The sequence below is a fragment of the Mastomys coucha genome, unplaced genomic scaffold (assembly GCF_008632895.1).
Source record: "Mastomys coucha isolate ucsf_1 unplaced genomic scaffold, UCSF_Mcou_1 pScaffold13, whole genome shotgun sequence".
NCBI classification, from domain to species: domain Eukaryota; kingdom Metazoa; phylum Chordata; class Mammalia; order Rodentia; family Muridae; genus Mastomys; species Mastomys coucha.
The window spans coordinates 47,431,230-47,441,020 of NW_022196895.1; the positions used below are offsets into that span (position 1 = coordinate 47,431,230).

General features: G+C 39.9%; 1 pseudogene; it reads left to right on the forward strand.

Annotated features, from left to right (window-relative positions):
* Positions 1-8,554: 8,554 nt before the first annotated feature.
* Positions 8,555-9,586, forward strand: LOC116087153 (annotated as a pseudogene).
* Positions 9,587-9,791: the final 205 nt, after the last annotated feature.

Genomic DNA, 9,791 nt, shown 5'->3' on the forward strand with positions numbered 1-9,791 from the left:
AGGCATGGTGGTTCTTTCAGTCCTCCATGCATTATTCAACTGAGAAACAAGCAGGCAGGCAAAACCAGACCCTTAGTCCACCAGCATTCTGTGGCCCAATCAACATCTTTATCTTTGGTCTCTGGAGGCAGGTGTAGCTGTTAGCAGGCAGGAAGCCTCACCCCAGGTGGGCGAGCTGTTTGAGGCAAAGGCAGGTTCTGAGTCATAGGCTTTTTGCTGAAGAGAGGTCACACTTAATTACTTTGCTGTGGGGTCTGCCCACTTGATGAGCTGGGTATGACAATACTGGATATCCCCAGATCACAACGTTCAGACACACTAGTATATTTCTGTGAAACAAGTATATTTCAGTGTTAGACATATAGATGCTATTTTATAATGGGATATAGTTAAATTTGGCAATCATTGGAATCCAATCATTTAAGTGACAGAAATTTCAATAACAAAATGTTGTCTAATTGTATAGTGCCAATATTGATATTGACTTGTCATTTCCACATAGGACCAGGTGTGTGCAACTAGTGTCAATACTGACAGGGAGATGAAATATAGGTCTTTGTATATTTTTATCATAGAAAAAATTTCCAACTTGTTTATGGAGGACAATGGCATAAGTCTATAAATAACTCTGGGAATGAAAGTGAGAGAATTAGCGTCATCACCCCAAATGGACTACTGACTTGGATTTCAAATTTGGTATGCCTGGTGTGGTGGTTTGAATATACTTGGCCCATGGGAAGTGGCAGTATTAGGAAGTGTGGCCTTTTTGGAATAGATGTGACCTTGTTGGAGGAAGTTGTGATTGTGTAGTCACATTTTGAGGTCTCCTAGTGCTCAAGGTCTACGAAGTGTAGAAGAGGATCCGTTTCCTGCTGCCTTTGGAATAGAGTCTCCTGGTTACCTTTGGATCTAGATATAGAACTCTTAGCTTCTTCTCCATCACTAAGTCTGCTTGCATGTTCCCATGCTTCTCACCATGATGATAATAGACAACCTCTGAAACTGTAAGCTAGCCTTAATTAAATGCTGATCTTTGTAAGAGTTACCTTGGTCATGGTGTCTCTTCACAGTAATGAAACCCTAAGAAGAATTTGGTACCAGTGACTAGGGTATTGTTGTGATAGGTCTGACAGTATTTTGATTTGGAGGGATGTGAATTTTGGGATTTTGGATTTGGAAAGTAATGGAATGCTTTATATAGGGTTACATGGGCCATCCTAATAGGAATATAGAAGACATTGATGTTGAGGAAGGTTTTAATTTTGTGGGCCTGTCTCAATAGGTTTCAGAGAAGAATTTTAGTGTGCTCCTTAGAGACCATTCTTGTGATATTTTGTTGAAGAATAGGATTTTTTTCGTTGTTTGAAGAATCTACCTAAGACTAAGGTAAAGAGATTTGTATTAATTACACCAATAAAGGAAATCTCAAAAAAGCCTAGTTTAGGCTTCATACTGTGTTTCACATTTATGAGGAACATTTTGATCAAGCACAACAAGCTGAAAAAGGAAAAATGCAAACTGTATGGTTACAAGAGTAAAGGAGTACCTGGAAGTAGAATGAAGCTAAATCCTGTGTTTTAGGATATTAAATGGAATTGAGGAAGTGCTGACCTCTGTGCAAGGTCCCACCAAGCTAAGCTTATTGTTTGCAATTGAACAAGGGATACTTATATCGTGTTAGGAATTATTACAACCTGGCTATTGTTTTAATTTGGATATATGAGACAAAATGACAAAAGGTCAGTTCTGATGGCTATTGTCTCTATTGTCAACTTGACTATATCTGCAATCAACTACACTCCAGAACTCATAAAAAATCTTGTGAAAAGGTAAAAGAAAGTCTTAGGTCCAAGCATGGTGTTCCATGCCTTTAATGCTAACATTCAGAAGACAGAGGAACTCAGATCTCTGAGTTCAAGGCTAGTCTACAGGGCAAGTTCCTGGAAAGCCAAGCTTAGACAGTTAATGAAATGATTAAAAACAGAAAGCCGGTAAAGAGGTAATAGAAGAGGTGGATCATGTTCCAGCCCCAACAAGCAGCAGAACTCAGCAGCTTCAGCTATGTGGCTCTGGATTTAGAATCAAAATAGAAGTAGTTACAGGGACAATTGATGCTGGTTAGCTGGAACTCAGAAATTATTATGGTTAAGAAGAAACTAGCATCACTGAGGTGAAACTCACTGTGAAGTGTTTATGGTAAGACAAAGAAAATAGACATCATGGTGGCAGCCAGACTTGATAATATGTAAGAATTACCCATTAATGAAAGCACTAATGGGTGAAGGAGTGCAGGTTTGGCAATATAAGAGGCCAGGAAATGCCATTGGTAAAGGTGCAGCCTCAATTACAGTTGAAGGTAACCCTCCTGCTTGAGGGCTGATTCTTCAGACCCTGCCTGCCTCAGATAAACATACCTCTCTGTCCACCTCCTGCTAATTGCCACGCCTCTCTCCAGGTTCCAGTTAAGTCGGAAGTCCTGCCTCCAGAGACTGAAGAATGAGTTGCTGATTGGGCCAACATGCTGATGAACTTGGGGGGAGGGGTTTTGCCTTACCTATGCTACCTGGTTTCACTTTTTGTAATATAAGGATTTGAATGAAGCATGACTGATTAAACACATTTGTGTTATGGCTAATTTTTACAAATCTTCCACGTGGATTAAGGTAACATAATATGGCTTGCCAGGTTCCTGACTCCATATTTCAAATGACCCATTCATATCGTTGCTGCTGGCCTGCAACAATTGACATTCCAGGACTGAAGTGGTCATCCAAAGAAGTTGAGGCTTGGCACCATGAAGAGAGCCTTTTAGAGGCTATTGGTAAAGCATAGTTGAAGTGGAAGATGCTAGCATATTGGAGATTCAAGTACCATGGGATTACCAACAACGAAAGCAGAATCAGTACAATGGGGTCAGACAGTACCTATAGTGCTACAGAGGTTAGAGCTGGAGTATCAACCCAAGCCATTTGGAGGATCCAGAAGATCATGTGTGGATACTGGGCATTGGGTACCTCAAGATGTTAGAGATGCCAGAGCCTCAGGATACCTGCTGAAGAAAGCTGTTAACAGGGTGAGGAACCAGCCAAAGAGGAAGCAGTGTGTTGCAGTCAACAAAGATGAAAGAAGTTAGAGATCTCAAGCATGCTTTAACATCAGACATGGAGATGCAGTTTAGATTTTGCCCAGCTGTTTTTCTGTGTTATTTTGGTCCAGTATTCCACACCATTGACATTTTTGGAATGGTTATGAATATCTTATGATGTTGGAAGTATGTGATCTGTTTTGTGATTTTATAGGGGATTACAGTTAAGAGATTTCATGAATCTCAGAAGAGACTTTGAACTTTTAAACATTTTTGAGATTGTGATATACTATGGGGAATTTTGAAGTTGGGCTAAGTATATTTTGCATTATGTTATGGATAAGTATGACTCCCATAGACTCATGTGAATGAAAAAAGTCTATGGGGGCCAGTGAGTGGACTTTGGTGGTTTAGATGGGAAGTGGTACTATTAGAAGGTAGGACCTTATCTGAATAGCTGTGGTCTTATTGAACGAATTGATTCACTGTGTAGGCAGGTTTTGAGGTCTCCTAGTGCTCAAGGTCTGCTAAGGGTGGAAGAGAGTTCCCTCTTGGCTACCTTCAGAATAGAATCTCCTTCTTGTTGCCTTTGGATGTAGAACTCTTAGCTCCTTCTCCAGCATCATATCTACCTGTATGTTGCCATGCTTTCTCCAGAGATGATAATGGACTGAACCTCTGATGCTGTAAGCCAGCCCCAATTAAATATTATCCTTCTTAAGAGTTGCCTTGGTCATAGTGTCTCTTCACAGCAGTGAAATCTTAACTAAGACACCTGACGCTGAATCCCACATGATCAATTATGTTAATATTAAAGTTATCATTAAAACTAGCAATGTGCTTACATGAAACAATAGAAATGCATTAGATTTAAATTATTATTGGTGAGATGTCAATATTTTGTAATTTGTTTGAGAATTTTTTAATTTTTCATTTTACTTATTTATATCCCAAATGTTGTCCTTATCACAGTTCTCCCTCCCAGAGTTCTTCAACACATCCCTCTTCCTTTTGCCTCTGAGAAGGTACTCCCCCAACCCTCTTCCCTGGGGCATCAAGCCTTTACAGGATGAGGCTCATCCCATCCCCCTGAGGCCACACAAGGCAGTCATCTGCTACATATATGCCTGGGGCCTTGGACCAGTCAATGGATACTCTTTGGTTGGTGGCTTAGTCTCTGGGAGTTTCCTGGGGATCTCAGTAAGTTGACACTGTTGCCTTTCCTGTGGGGTTGCCATTCCCTCCAGGTCCTCCAGTTCTTTCCCTAACTCTTCCATAGGAGGCCCTGACCTCAATCTAATGGTTGGCTGTAAGAATCTTTATCTGTCTCAGTCAGCTGTTGGTAGAGCCTCTCAGAGGACAGCCATGCTAAGTTCTTGCTTTCAAGCACAACACAACATCAGTAATAGTGTCAGAGTTTGATGCCTGCCCATGGGATGGATCCCAAGTTGGGTCTGTCACTAGTCGACCTTTCTTTCAAACTCTGCTCCATTTTTGTCCCTGCATTTCTTTTAGACAGGAACAATGCTGGGTCAAAAGCTTCAAAGTGGGTTTTTGTGTCTACCCCTCCAGTCAGGTGCCTGTCTAACTACTGGAGGTGGTCTCTTCAAGTTCTCCCTACTCTTGGACATTTGCACTGAGGTCACCACCCTTGATTCTTGGGAGCCGCTCACATTTCAGGTCTCTGGAACTTTCTGGAGGTTTTGTTTGAGAATGGTTTATACATGAGCACTGTACCTATATCACTCCTGCCCTTCCTTCGCCCCACTCTAGCCCCTCAAGTACCTTTCTGTTAAATTAATGAATGTTTTTCAGAAGCTAGAAGACATCAGACCCTCTGAAGCCCAAGCTATAGGCAGTTGTCAGCCATCCAGTGTGGATGTTGGGAACTCAAATCAGGAATCCTGAAAGAGCAGTGTATGGAGTATGCTTAACCACTGTGCCACCTCTCCAGTCCCTAATTTCTGTTTGGAATTTAATTAACTTATCTTGTGCTATAATACTTCATTAAAGTATGAAAAAACGTCCTTCAAAGCCAGACATATTGCTGCATTCCTTCAATCAAAGCCCATTTGGGAAACAATGGAGGAATGCCACTTCAAGTTCTGAATCAATCATATAGGTGACTAACTAGTTAGACTCTGCCTCAAAAGAAAATGGAAATACATTGTTCACAGGATTTCTTTATTCCTATCTAATCTTTGATTCAGACACAGTGAATGGCCTAAAAGGAGTAAAGATGATTTCAAGAAAAACATTATACTACATTTGCATTTAAATTCAAATTATGTTTCTTTCAATTTCAGTAGATTCTGGCTCTCATATGTTTATCTGCATATAAGTGATTCATTATATTCTTCTGTAGACATAAATTGGTTGGTCTAATTTATTCACATCAGTTCTATTAGGAATATTTAATGTGACACACATTTTGCAAGCATTTTCTCCCTCTGTAATTTCAGTCGCAGAAAATAGGTAGTGTGCTTCTCCTGATCTGCAAAGGAGAAGATTCAGCCACTGACAGTTAAATAACTTTCCCATAGTGAGAATTCTCCAGAGATAGGATTAGAATCTAAATTTAAGTATTAGAAAAGATAGAGGAAAAATAAAGAATAGACTCAAGATATTTTTCTTTTGTTGGTTACTTAATGGAAATTTGAATGTATGTGTTTGCACTGAAATGTTTAAACTAAATTAAGACAATTTTTCAAGTTTCAGTTAACTTAAACATGTAGGTCTTATGTTTTGGTAATACCATAATTCCCAGGTCATTTATGAAATTTCACTCTATTCTGTTAGCCAACAACACAGGCATGAAGACAAATCCATCACTGTCAAATTGAAAAATTCTGCCTTTATCTTTGCACCTTTGTGCTTTTTTCTTTGAAAATGTTACTCCAGAATAAATTATAAATAGCCAAGAGACACCTGAAGATATTTTGAACCTCAATAAAAACAAAATAAATAAAATGGAACTTTGAAGAACTAGAGTTTGTTTTTAACCTTTGGATTTGGTAAGAATAAGATAATTTATAGTGTGCATGTGTAAAAACTATTATGAAAAAGTCCAGGGTACTGGCTTACATTCAAAAATATGTGTATTTTTTAATATTTATACATTCTAAATATGTATGTATGTGTAACATTTAGTTTACAATTTTTATTTCTTAAGGGCTTTAACAAACCAGAGGTTGAACATATCAAACACAATTCAATGACAATGTAGTTCTCTACTTAAGTTCAAAAATCTGGAATCAGATGACCTGGGTCCAAATCCTATCTTTTCTTATCATTAGCCATGTGCAACTCCAGATAGCTTCTAAAAATCATGGTATCTGAGCTGTCATACTGATAAATGGAAATGATCACCACAATCCATCATACAGAGCAAATCAGAAGACTGGATGATGTTTGTCATGGGCACAACTGACTAGTACATTAGCAATTCTTTAATTAAGAAACAGAGCAAGAAGCAGGATAAATGTGAAAAATAAAACCAAAACATACCCTCCATCAAATTAGTACACACACGAACCACTCTCTGTCCCAATAAAAACTGATCATGGAGTGTCTCCTGCTCAGTCCAAGAAGGACTCACTTAGTTCAATACCACTGCCATCAATCTTTGGAAGATCTGCCATACTAAGCTTCCAAGAAAGGTCTCAAAGCTTTGTCTGCTGAAATAGGTTATTATGAAAAATTTAAATGGCAAATATGAAGTATTCAATGTTTGTATTGCTTAGCTACTTTAATTACATTAATCCTAGAATAACTACATTACATTTGCAAAATTATTTCAATTTTGACTGCAAATGACATGGCTACTTTATTCATACCTTACTATAAAATCCATAAAATGAATTATTTTAAACTAAGTAATCTTTATGTCTTGAGTAACTATCCTAGAAACAAACAACAGAAAACCAAAATACTCATGATGTATAGTTCATATCTATGTATTTATATAAAGAAATTACTTCTTAGGATTTTGAAAGTCATGGACACTTAAAATTTTAAACAATTATGCTTCAAGAGGCAATGCTTTCTGAAATCTCTAACTCTTGTGCATACAATAATTAGTTGAAAATCCAGAACCAAAACAATTAAGTTTTATTGAATGCCCTTTGTAAGCCAACTTCTTGACAAATACTTAGAACAATTTATTATTCTTAACAATGTTAATAATATCTTTTTTATAGAAAATCTTAGAAAATGTGCCCAACTTATAAAAAGAAAGGTTTTTGTAAACAAATCTATAATTTTAAGATTATTTTGATATAATTTCTTTTTATACCATAAACAAATTGAAACTAAGGCATATTTGACTACTGTTAATTAAAATTTTAAGGTTGTGATAGACTCCCTACATGAAAAATAAAGCAGCAATAATATTTCTAGTCACTTGTGGATACTGACTGCTAAGGAACCAATTTTACCAATCTTCATCTTCATATACAACTTCTGAATTAATTTACAGACAAAAAAGTTTGAAAATATTGATCACTAAATAATTTAAATGTGTACTTGAAGTAAAGCATTTTCTAGCTTATATCTAGTATCATATATTTTCTTATGGAACTTGCTGCTGATGCCCCCTGTGCAGACATCTTATTCTCCTGAACTTTCAAGATAGCTTTCTTTTATTTTAGGATGTTCACAGACAACCATTGCACTGAGCACAGGGTCTCCAATGGAGGAGTTAAAGAAAGGACTGAAGGAGCCCCAGGGAGATGTTGCAAACTCATAGCAACAATATCAACTAACCAGATCCACCAGAGCTTCCAGGGACTAAACCACCAATCAAAGAGTACACATGGAGGGACCCATGGCTTCAGCCACATATGTAACAGAGGTTGGACTTGTCAGGAGTCAATGGGAGAAGAGACCCTTAGTCCTGTGAGGCCTTGATGCCCTAGTGTAGGGGAATGAATGGGCAGGGAGGCAGGAGTGGGTGGATGGGTGGGGGAACACCCTCATAGAAGCAGGGGAAGGGGAGGTGTGATAGGGTGTTTCAGAGGGGACCCGGTAAAGGGGGATAATATTTGAAATGTAAATAAAGAAAATATCCAATTATATGTATATATATATATATTTAGTCTTATATAAGACTTATCAGTCTTATTAAAATTAGTCTTATTAAAGTTGCTTAACTCAGGTGCTAGTTCCTTCACTGCCATTACTGAGGGTGTGGGATGTTCTGCTGTTCAAGTGCAAGTTACTGGTCCATTCTCAGTGTCAATGAGGAAAGACAAAAGATTGCTATAGGAAAGGAAAGCTGACCTGAAACTAGGAAAATAAGTTACGGGAATTGGTGACAGTGACAGACAAAACTGGTATCAGAACACTAAGTGCCACTGCTCTCGCCTAAGAACCTGAGAACCAAAGAAAGTAAGAAATATTGAGGCTCTCTGCTCCTCCCTGTTCCAGAGACAGCCACATCTTTTTGTGCAGTGCCAGCTTGGTCCCGTAGACAAAATGGTGAAGGTCGGTGTGAACAGATTTGGCCGTATTGAGCGCCTGGTTACCAGGGCTGTCATCCTCTCTGGCTATGGCAAGGTAGAGATTGTCACCATCAACGACCCTTTCATTGACCTCAACTACATGGTCTACATGTTCCAGTATAACTCCACCCACGGCAAATTCAACGGCCCAGTCAAGGCTGAGAATGGGAAGCTTGTCATCAACGGGAAACCCATCACCATCTTCCAGGAGCGAGATCCCGCTAACATCAAATGGGGGGATGCTGGTGCTGAGTATGTTGTGGAGTCCACTGGTGTCTTCACCACCATGGAGAAGGTTGGGGCCCACTTGAAGGGTGGGGCCAAAAGGGTCATCATCTCCGCCCCTTCTGCCGATGCCCCCATGTTTGTGATGGGTGTGAACCATGAGAAATATGACAACTCGCTCAAGATTGTCAGCAATGCATCCTGCACCACCAACTGCTTACCGCCCCTGGCCAAAGTCATCCATGACAACTTTGGCATCGTGGAAGGGCTCATGACCACGGTCCATGCCATCACAGCTACTCAGAAGACTGGGGATGGCCCCTCTGGAAAGCTGTGGCGTGATGGCCGTGGGGCTGCCCAGAACATCATCCCTGCATCCACTGGAGCTGCTAAGGCTGTGGGCAAGGTCATCCCAGAGCTGAATGGGAAGCTCACTGGCATGGCCTTCCCTGTTCCTACCCCCAATGTATCAGTTGTGGATCTGACATGCCGCCTGGAGAAACCTGCTAAGCATGATGACATCAAGAAGGTGGTGAAGCAGGCATCTGAGGGCCCACTGAAGGGTATCCTGGGCTACACTGAGGACAAGGTTGTCTCTTGCGACTTCAACAGCAACTCCCACTCTTCTTCTACCTTTGATGCTGGGGCTGGCATTGCTCTCAATGACAACTTTGTAAAGCTCATTTCCTGGTATGACAATGAATACGGCTACAGCAACAGGGTGGTAGACCTCATGGCCTACATGGCCTCCAAGGAGTAAGAAGCCCTGAACCACCCACCCCAGCAAGGACACTGAGAGCAAGAGAGAGGCCCTCAGTTGCTGAAGAGTCCCTACTCCAACACTGAGCATCTCCCTCACAATTTCCATCCCCATAATAACAGGAGGGGCCTAGGGAGCCCTCCCTACTCTCTTGAATACCATCAATAAAGTTCACTGCACCCACAAAAAAAAAGAAATATTGAATCCATTTTCAATATCA